The sequence below is a fragment of the Momordica charantia genome, assembly GCF_013281855.1.
Source record: "Momordica charantia cultivar OHB3-1 chromosome 9 unlocalized genomic scaffold, Mcharantia_2.0 BLBB01000009.1, whole genome shotgun sequence".
Taxonomy (NCBI): Eukaryota; Viridiplantae; Streptophyta; class Magnoliopsida; order Cucurbitales; family Cucurbitaceae; genus Momordica; species Momordica charantia.
Window position 1 is genome coordinate 19,494,669 of NW_028275167.1, and position 11,036 is coordinate 19,505,704.

Here is an 11,036-nt window from a genome sequence, read left to right on the forward strand (position 1 = left end):
TGACAACTTTGGAATCATTGGTAGCAGTTGCAATGGCTTCTATCCATTTCGAAACATAATCTACTGCTAACAATATATAAAGCTTACCATTAGAAGATGGAAATGGACCCATAAAATCTATACCCCACACATCAAATATTTCAATCTCCAGGATCGGGGTTTGAGGCATTTCGTGGCGTTTAGATATATTACCTGTCCGTTGGCATTTGTCACAAACCTGGGCAAACTTATGTGCATCTTTGAACAGAGTGGGCCAAAAGAACCCACTTTGCAAAACTTTGGCTGCGGTTTTGTGTCCTGCAAAATGTCCTCCATATGGAGACATATGACAAGCGTCTAATATCGCCTCGTGCTCTTCTTCTGCGACACACCTGCGTAAGATATTGTCAGGTCCTAGCTTATATAAAAAAGGCTCATCCCAACGATAACATCGAACTTCATTTAGAAATTTCTTTACCTGTTGCTTGTTGAACTCATAAGGAACTATTGGACTTACCAAATAATTTGTTATATCGGCATACCACGGAACTGAATCAACTCGCAAGAGTTGCTCGTCAATAAACTGTTCACGTATAACAGTTCCATCATCACAGAGCGGGGATTCCAATCTAGACAGGTGATCAGCAACTTGGTTTTCAGTACCCTTCCTGTCCCTAACTTCAATATCAAACTCTTGAAGTAACAAAATCCACCGTATCAAACGTGGTTTAGCATCTTTTTTAGCAAATAAATATTTTAAAGCAGAATGGTCAGTAAAAACAATGACTTTTGTGCCTATCAAGTAAGACCTAAACTTATCAAAGGCGAACACAACTGCTAACAGTTCCTTTTCAGTAGTAGTGTAATTGAGTTGTGCACCGGTCAGAGTTTTACTAGCATAATACACAGAATGCAAGATCTTGTTTTTACGTTGTCCTAACATAGCTCCTATTGCATAATCACTGGCATTACACATGAGCTCAAAAGGTAAATCCCAATTAGGTTCGATAAGTATAGGAGCTGAACTTAGAGCAACTTTCAACATTTCAAATGATTTTAAACAGTCATCATAAAAAACAAATGGTCTATCATGTTCTAACAATTGACACAAGGGTTTAGAAATTTTAGCAAAGTCTTTTATAAAGCGGCGGTAAAATCCCCCATGCCCTAAAAAACTTCTAATCCCTTTGACATTTGTAGGAGGAGGTAGCTTTGAAATGATGTCTATCTTAGCGTGGTCTACCTCTATTCCTTGCTTGGAAATTTTGTGACCCAAAACAATACCCTTTTGTACCATGAAATGACACTTCTCCCAATTTAGGACTAGGTTTGTTTGTTCACATCTCTCCAATACTCTCTCCAAATTAACTAAACAAGCGTCGAAAGAATTTCCAAAAACAGAAAAGTCATCCATAAAAACTTCTAGAATATTTTCTACCATGTCAGAGAAGATGGCCATCATACACCTCTGAAAAGTCGCGGGTGCATTGCATAGTCCAAAGGGCATTCGCCTAAAAGCGAACGTACCATACGGACACGTAAATGTTGTCTTCTCTTGGTCTTCTAGAGCAATAGTAATTTGATTATAACCCGAATATCCATCTAAAAAACAATAGAAATCCTTACCTGCCAGACGGTCGAGCATCTGGTCAATAAATGGGAGAGGAAAATGGTCTTTCTTTGTTACCTTGTTGAGTTTGCGATAATCAATGCAAACTCTCCACCCGCTTACAGTTCGGGTTGAGATGAGCTCATTCTCCTCGTTGGCCACCACGGTTATACCCCCTTTCTTTGGTACACACTGTACTGGGCTTACCCAGCTGCTGTCGGATATTGGGTATATAACACCGGCGTCAAGCCATTTGAGAATTTCTTTCCTTACAACCTCTTTCATCTTCGGGTTCAACCGCCTTTGACTCTCAATAGAGTTCTTAGCATCTTCTTCCAATAGAATTTTGTGCATGCAAAAGGCCGGGCTTATCCCTCGGATATCTGCTATCGTCCATCCAATGGCCTTTTTGTGCTTCTCCAAAATCTACAATAAAGAATATTCATTAGTAGGTGATAAATTGGAAGCTATAATAACTGGTAAAGTGTCGTTATCCCCTAGATACGCATATTTCAAATGCGACGGCAATGGCTTCTGCTCCAACGTGGGTGGTTCCACTATGGACGGAAGTAACGACTTGCATTCTTCTTTTTGTATTTTTTCAATAGGATTAGCCACATCTTCTGGTCCTTCTGCTATCTTATCAAGCTCTTCTTCAATCTCTGTAACTAATAAGTCATAAAACTCATCAAACATAACAGGATTCAAGCTATTTATAGCAGAGCACTCTTCAAAGTCTCCTGGTAATTTCATGGCGTCTAGAACGTTAAATTTAACTTCTTCATTATTTACCCTCATTGTAATTTCTCCCTTCCTCACATTAAAAACTGTATCCCCAGTGGCTAGAAATGGTCTTCCCAAAATAATGGGAACGTCTAAGTCTGCCTCGCAATCTAGAATGATAAAGTCCGCAGGGAAAATGAATTTGTCCACCTGGACTAAAACATCTTCTATCTTTCCCTCAGGTCTTATGATAGATCTATCTGCTAGTTGGAGGGTAACCGTAGTAGGTCTAGCTTCTCCTATGCCTAAAGATTTGAAAACTGATAATGGCATAAGATTAATGCTAGCGCCTAGATCACATAATGCCCTACCTAAGTTTTTTCCTCCTATGGAACATGGAATGGTAAAACTGCCAGGATCATTACATTTCATGGGTAGCGGGCTGCCTACAGCTTCACTACTACATTTTGTCATGGCTACCAGTTCATGCTCTCCTATTTTTTCTTCCTAGAAACTATATCTTTCAAAAACTTAGCATAATTTGGCATCTGTTCTAGAGCATCTACTAATGGTATATTTATATGCAGTTGTTTTAAAATATCTAAAAATTTTCTAAACTGGGAATCATTATTTTTCTTAACTAATCTTTGTGGAAACGGGGGAGTAGGGGTAAAAGAAGGCTGTACCTGTGGAGGAACACTCGGGGTATCCTCATTACCTTTTCTAATATTCTCTTTTTCTGGTGTTGTTGGATTTTCTGGTATCTTTACAATTGGTTCAGTGGACGGAATCTGTACATCTGTTGTTGGCATTATTGGTCCATCATATGCCAGTCCACTCCTGAGGGTGACAGCTTTGCACTGTTCTTTCCCTTCTCGTTTTGGTAATTCAGTATGGCCTGGAAAAGAACCTTGTGGTCTATTCTTCAATTCATTGGCGAGCTGTCCCAATTGGGTCTCGAAATTCCTCATTGATGCCGCTTGGGATTGTATCACTGCGTCGGTTCGGGCCATGTACTCCTTCATCATATTCTCAAGATTTGAGTTGTTATTTTGAACTGGTGGAGTCTGTGTTCTCTAATTGTACTGCTGTTGCGGTGGTGGGATGTATTGCTGTGTAGGTGGAACATAGGGCTGCTTGTTCTGTTGGCTCTGCCCTTGATTAAAACCGCTCGAACCTCCTTGTCCTCCCCATGAGAAATTAGGGTGGTGCCTCCAACCTGGGTTGTAGGTGTTCGAATATGGGTTAAAGTTCCTATTGTTCCCATGTCCTACATAAAAAACAGAAGCAGGGTTATGTGGACAATTATCATAAATATGGTTTTCACTGCAAAATGAACAAATGAGATCGTTGACTTGGCAAACAGGGGCAGGAGTGCAATAATCCGACTGCACAGGTTGTATCGGCGTGGCTAATGGATTTTTTATTCCCAATGCCATCTCTTTTAGCCTCTGGTTCATTGTAACCATCTCTTTTTGCATCGAGGTCGCAATGTCCAGAGCCAAAACTCCAGCTGGATCTTGCTTCTTTGGTGCTGCCCTAGATCTTTGCGAACACCATAGTTCGTTATGTGAAGCTAAGTCATTTAGGATGTCAACTATCTCGTTGAATGTCTTCTTTGTAAAGGCTCCGTTGGCAGCATTGTTTAGCATCATCTTAGTAGGATGATCTAAGCCTCTAAAGAAATGTTCTATCTGGATGCATGCCGGCAAGCCATGGTTCGGACATTTCCTGATTAGTTCTTTAAATCTCTCTCACGCCTCGTGAACAGGTTCACGATCATACTGTCTAAAGGAGATGATCTCCTCTCTGATATCAGCGTGACGAGTAGGTGGGAAGAATTTTGTTAAGAACTTCTCCACTAACGACCCCCATGTGGTGATGGATCCCGGTGGAAATGCATTGAGCCATGCTCTAGCTTGGTCCTTCAAAGAAAATGGAAAAAGTGTTAGTCTCAGAGCATCGTCTGTTATACCAGGTAATCGAAATGCATTTGCAATTTGAATGAATGATTTCAGATGATCATGTGGATCCTCATGTTCCTGCCCTCCAAAATGTCCAATTGTCTGCAACATTTGGAACATCATTGGTTTAAGCTCAAAGTTTGCGTGGGCTGGAATAGGGTTGACTATCCCTGAATCAAAGTTCTGAAAAGCCGTGGCGGCATATTCTCGCATTGCCACGTCTCTGTTGTCCGCCATCTGGATATGGTTGAATTCATCATTTCTCGCATGATCCCTCATATTACCGTTAACAGCAGGTGGATCAACCGGATCACGAGGTGGAATATCTGCCATTGATGTGCTCGTACTCTCTACCTCACTTTCAGGACTGATTTCACCTTCTCTCTCTTTTTGCTTTTCTAGTTGTTTTCGAAGTCTTTGCTCCTTTCGAGTTTTTCGAAGGGTCCGCTCAATCTCAGGGTCAAGGGGTAGAAGAAAAGATCTTGTGCTCATGCACTTTAACTTACCCTTGTGAGATAAACGACCAAAAATATAGAACAAAAACGGTGGATGGAAATTACACCCAACAACAATTCACAAAAATAAAAACTAAAAGAATTTGAAAATAATTTTAAAACTAAAGTCCCCGGCAACGGCGCCAAAAACTTGACTGGGCGTTTATGCTGAACGCACGCACTAAGCGTGGTAACAATTATATAGATGCAAGCGCACACCTGTCAGAGTAATATAAAATGGATGGAGTATCCAAGTATCGATCCTCAAGGACTTCTAAATAATTTCCAAACTCTGAAGTTTTAAAGAATAGTGAATGTTGAAATGAGTGATTCTTGTAAAATGGGAAGTGGTCACAAATAACGGTTTGGATCTGATTCTACTTTAAGAATATGTAATCTTTTTGGCAAATAAAGTTGGGAAGGGGTTCAAAATCGTCGTTAAATAGGCTTACCGATACCCATTTCTACAATAAAAAGTCAACCATAACACTTAAAATAGTATAATGAATGATTTTTCCATAAATATTCTTTTTGTCCGCAACAAATTTAGAATATAAATATTAAAATAAGTGGAAGAGATTGATAAAAAGAAATATTTAAGATTTTTGAGAAAATATAGGTATCTAAGGAAGAGTAAATAACAAATAATGGAACTTAAAAAACAAATAAATGAAAAATAAAGCCCATGAAACGTCTACAGAAAGGAATAAATTTAGTTTCAAGTAACATTTGAAATTTTCAAAATGTAGAGGTAAAAGAAAACTAAAAATGATTCTCAAGAATTCAGGTAAAGATTATATATTTTATTGATATTTATTTATGCGAAGATATGCACAACAGTGTATTTCAGATTGCAGCTCGAACTCGGCCTCCGGACCGATCTGAATACTTAGGCGGACCTGCACAAAAAGGTGAGCACTCCGACGATCAAGTCAGTATAGGTCGGATTCCCAGTTTAGTTCGAGGTCAGAAATCATCGTACCTGATCGTGGAGTGAGGTCATCTACTTATGGGTGGTAGTCTCGCTAATCTTGCGACGGTTACACCCGATAATCTCGGGACCGTCGGTTACACCTGGTAATCTCGGGACCGACGGTTACACCCGATAATCACGCCGCTGACAGTAGCTCACATCGGCCCCTACCGAGCTTCCCGGTAGGTCGGACCTCGGCCAGGTTCACCTCGACCCTCATACTTAGCATCTGTCAACGCTAGTGGTGGTGATCTCGGTGGTCCGAGCTGGGCATGACTCATGAGTCATCTTGGAGCACCAATAGGTGTCCTCCACGTGTCCAGGGTATTCTCTTCCCCAAACATTGGCCCCCTCTCTGTCTGGTCCGATCTCGACCTGGCAGAGAAGTTCATTCGACTTGCTTTGGACGCGTGGCGACTTCCTATTCGTGGGAAAATATAACCGTTGCGGTGGATTTATCGTCAGAATATTCAAATATTCCGACGCTTCGGATCTTCGGGAGGATCCTAGCCGCTCGTTGATTACACATGTACGGTGGGGAAATTTTTCCGACGAGCTATAAATACCTCCAATCCTTCAGGTCATACCTTACGTTTCCTGAATTCTTGGAGTTCGATCTGAAGGCAGCTCGAACCCTTGGTAGGTCGGTCTCTTCCCTCACTTTCTCTTTCGAACGTAGTTGCCATGTCGTCCTCTTTTAGCAGCAACTTAGGATCCGATGAGGATTTAGCTCGTAGGTTAGAGTCCGAGCTCGAGGAGATAGAAAACTTTAGGTTCTCCGATGACGGGGAGGATAGTGATGCCTCCACCTCGGGTCAGGGTTTGGAATACCCTTCTAGGATACCTGAGCACTACCTCGGATCCCTTCGTGGGGGTTCGCTATCCCTGAGAACATCCTCCTTAGGATTCAAAAGGAGGGGGAGAGAGCTGACAATCCTCCAGAGGGATGGGTCACTCTCTACTTCAAAATGTTTGAGTACGGCCTCAGATTTCCCCTTCACCCTTTCGTCCAAGAGTTTCTTTTTCGAACTGGGCTGGCTCCGGCTCAAGTGGCCCCCAATGGGTGGGGTGTCATTTTCGCTTTGGCCATCCTTTTTTGGCTACGAGCTCGGGATAGTGAAGAGGCCGAGCTGCTGGACGTAGACCAGCTCCTCGCGTGCTTCGAAGCGAAAAGGATAGCTAAGAAGCCTGGTCGGTTCTATATGTGCGCAAGGAAAGGCGCAGGCGGGATAGTTAAGGGGCCGACCTCCATCAAGAGATGGGTGAGGAAGTGGTTCTACGCTTCTGGGGAATGGCTCGCAAAGGACGAGTCAGGTCGTTCCTTCTTTGACGTTCCCACTAGGTTTGGGAACCTAGGTACGGAGTAGTTATTACTTTTTGTGATTTTCTTTCCTGTCATTCAGGTCTAACTCGGATTTTGTCTTCGTGCAGTTTCAATCCGATCAGTCCCCGAGCTTACGCAAGCCTCCTTCGACACGTTGAAATATTACAAGGAGCATTTTCCGAGGGGTAGGAAGGTCGGAACCTTGGTGACCGACAAGCTGCTGCTTGAGTCCGGGCTGCTAGATTACAACCCTGCAGTTCGTCCAATTGAATCCTCAAGGCCGAACTCCGAACGTGGTATGCTGAGCTTGCTCCCCCCCTTTTTCCTCTAACTTTGTGTTGACTCCTATTTTTGTTTTGCAGCCATGGTTTGCGGATTTGCAAGCAACGTGAAGCGCAAGTCTAAGGGCCGAGCCCATGCTCTTGAGGCCGTCCAGAGTTCGAAACCTGCCACTCCTGCTGTGGTAGGGCCAACCTCGGAAGATCCAGCCCCAGTGATCGAGCTGGAGTCTTCTGGGGGTCCTCCGAGGGAGAAGCGCCCCAGGGATCAGACCGAGGCAGTGGACGTCTCGCCCTTGGGCGAGGAGGTGAGGGAGGAAGTCCCTCTGAAGCGAAGGAGGAAGAAGAAGAAGACCACCTCCCCCTTGGAGGTCGGAGCTCGTGGGGCCCTGCCTACGAGCTTCGCAGATCGGGTGGACGATCCTGAGGCCAGGATGGGCAGGACGTCCGACGTGACAACACTGTTCAGAGTCGAGCCGTCAAGTTCTGGGGTGAGGGACCAGGTGTCTCGCATCTCGGCTGCAAGTTTGGACCGCTGCCTCAGAAGAGCGTCCAAATTTGTAAGTGACCCGGGGTCCGTCCTGCAGAGGACCATCGACTATGCCGCTGAGGTAAAATTGGTGTCTTCATGTTTGCTCAATTTACCTAACAGGTAGCTCGGTCTAACTTTCTTCTTTGTACCTTTTCTCAGGCGTTTGTTGCTTCCATTCAATCGGCTCTGGCCGTGAAGGCCGAGCTGGATGGGAGGGAAGCTATGACAGCGAGGGAGAAAGAGGAGTTCTCTGCCGCCTTGGAGGCTGCCTCTTCCACCATGAAGGAGGAGTTGCTGAAAGCTCACTCTGAGGTGGAAATTTTGAAGGCCGAGGTGGAGGCCAAGGTCGAGCTGCTGAAGAAAGAAGAGGACAGACGCAAGACCCAGCTCCGAGCTACCCATGCCATCACTAAGGGCTTGGAGAAGGAGAAGTTCCAACTCCTCAAGGAGAAGGACGACATACTCCAGGCGCTTGAAGCGAAGGAGGAGGAGCTGAAGCATGTGACTGCCGAGCTGGAGACGGTGAAGGAGCGTCTCAGCAATGGAGTCCTATTGGAGGAATCGTTTAGGCAACATCCTGACTTCGATGGATTTGCCAAAGACTTCTCTGACGCGGGCTTCAAGTTTCTCATGAAGGGCATTGCTTCCGATATGCCTGACCTTCAGATCGATCTCGGTGGTCTGAAGAAGAGGTATGCTGAGCAGTGGGCGTCTGGGCCTGGCGGCACCCCTGGCCCCCAAGCGTTGGTGGATAAGTATGTCAGATATCTGGACTCTGACTACTCCGATCTCGAAGAGGACCAGGTCGGCACCACTCAGGAGGGCGCTCCTCAGGCAAGCTCTTAGGCGATCATGCTTCATGAGGCCTTTCTCTCTGTTTCTTCTCTTCTCCTTTGTTTGTAAGTGTCAGGGCAGAGCTGCAAGGTCTATAAGCCTTGGCTCTGCTTTTCATTCAATAAAGAGGCTTCTCGTTTGTTTTTACTTTGTTGCCTTCCTTTCTTTGCTTTTTCTTTAAGCTAAAGCCAATGTCACCTCGCACCTCGTACTTTTGAGGTCGCGCCTTAAAAAATACTTGAAATTTTGAACTCGAATCTCCGTCTAGTATTCAATGCGTTGCACCAACTCTGGATTTTTTAATATCGCACCCTTAACTTAAAAAACGTTAAAAGGCTAAAATCCTAAGTCCGTAGCTGTTCTTCATATCGCACCTCGTACCCTCAAGTTCGGAGGCTTGATCATTTTGAACTTTTCACATCGCCCCTTTACCTTGAAGGTTTGAATTTTAAGTTCGTCAGTGGTTTTGGCATCGCACCTCGTACCCTTAGGTTTTGGAGGATTGAATTTTAACCGACTGCTGGAATGTGATCGTGTGGGAGTCCGTGGCCCCCATTTAATTTCTGGTCGAACTCGGAATCACGAAATTAAATCATCACATTTATTCCGATCATAATTCTGTTGAAACAGTTTTTACAGATCCATTGAAAACCCTTTTGGCATTTCAAGGATAATAACGCTTCAGGTGCTCCGCGTTCCACGGGAGCGCGAAGACGTCTCCTTTCAGATCAGCCAATATGTACGCCCCAGGTCAGACTATTCCCTTGACCTCAAACGGCCCCTCCCAGGTCGAGTCAAGGGCACTCACATGGGTTTGGACCCTCTTTAAGACCAGATGTCCGACCTGGAAGGTCCGAGGTCGAACGCGGGCGTTGTAATGTCTGGCCATTCTGCCCTGATATTCCGCCAGGCGTAACTGGGCCATTGCTCTACTTTCGTCCAACAAGTCGAGGTTGAGGAGCAGCTCTTCCTCATTTACTGTAGGCTCGTAATGCTCTACTCTGTCAGATGGCATGCCGATCTCAACCGGGACTACAGCTTCGGAGCCGAAGGCCAGGGAGAATGGGGTCTCACCCGTCGATTCTCTTTGGGTGGTCCGGTACGACCATAGAACCTCTGGTAGCTCCTCGGCCCACCTGCCTTTCTTGGAGTCCAGTCAAAGTTTCATGCCTCGCTTGATGATCTTGTTGACCGCCTCCACCTGCTCATTTGCTTGCGGATGTGCGGGGGACGAGCTAGGGTGACTTATGCCAAGCTTGCTGCAAAAGTCTTTGAACTTGGCGTTGTCAAACTGCTTCCCATTGTGTGTCACAATGGCCTGCGGTATACCAAAGCGACATATGATATTTGTCCATACGAAGGACGTGACTCTGGATTCCGTTATGTGGGAGAGTGCCTCGGCCTCGGCCCACTTTGTGAAGTAATCCACAGCCACTACAGCGAACTTTGTCTGGCCTTTGCCCAGAGGGAAAGGACCAATAATATCTACCCCCCACTGCGCGAATGGCCATGGGGCCGTGATGGGGGTAAGCAGCTCGGGGGGTTGGTGGATTACGTTTCCGTAGTGTTGGCAATTGTCGCAAGTTCTAAAGAACTTCTTGGCGTCCTGGCTCAGGGTCGGCCAATAGTATCCTTGTCGGATCACTTTGGCTGACAGCGACCCGGCGCCTGAGTGATTGCCGCACACTCCTTCGTGGATTTCTCTGAGGATGTATAGGCCCTCTTCAGGGGTTAGGCATCTCAATAGAGGCAGGGAAAAGCCGCGTCGATACAATGCTCCACCTCGGACCACGAACCGAGCTGCTTGCCTTGCCAACTTTCTGCGCTCTTTGGGGTCTTGTGGTGAATTGCCCCTAATGAAGTCCACAATCGGGTCCATCCATGAGGGCTCTGGAGCGTCGATCTCCATCAGATCTGGCTCCGAGATCGAGGGATTATCTAAGATCTCGACGGGGACCGACCTGGCCAGGTCGGTCTCGTACGCTGATGCTAACTTGGCCAAGGCGTCGGCATTAGAATTTTCTGCGCGGGGAACCCGGCTTACTTCGTAAGTTCGAAACTGGGCGAGGTACGATCTGACCTTGCCCAAATACTTCTCCATTCGGGAGTCTTTGGCGTGGTACTCTTCCTTGATCTGGCTCACAACCAGCTGGGAGTCGCTGAAGACCTTAACACAAGAGGCCCCCAATGCTCTGGCGATTCGTAGACCGGCAATAAATGCTTCATACTCAGCCTCGTTATTGGAAGTCCGGAAGCCGAACCCAAGACATACTCAAATCGCTCGCCTCCTGGTCCGAGCAAGAGGACCCCGGCCCCGCACCCCTTC

At 45.7% G+C, this 11,036-nt stretch overlaps 1 non-coding gene across 1 annotated transcript; it reads left to right on the top strand.

Annotated features, from left to right (window-relative positions):
• Positions 1-4,021: 4,021 nt before the first annotated feature.
• Positions 4,022-4,128, top strand: LOC148209147 (small nucleolar RNA R71). The gene has a single exon (XR_015787466.1). It is a non-coding gene; the product is annotated as a small nucleolar RNA R71 (small nucleolar RNA).
• Positions 4,129-11,036: the final 6,908 nt, after the last annotated feature.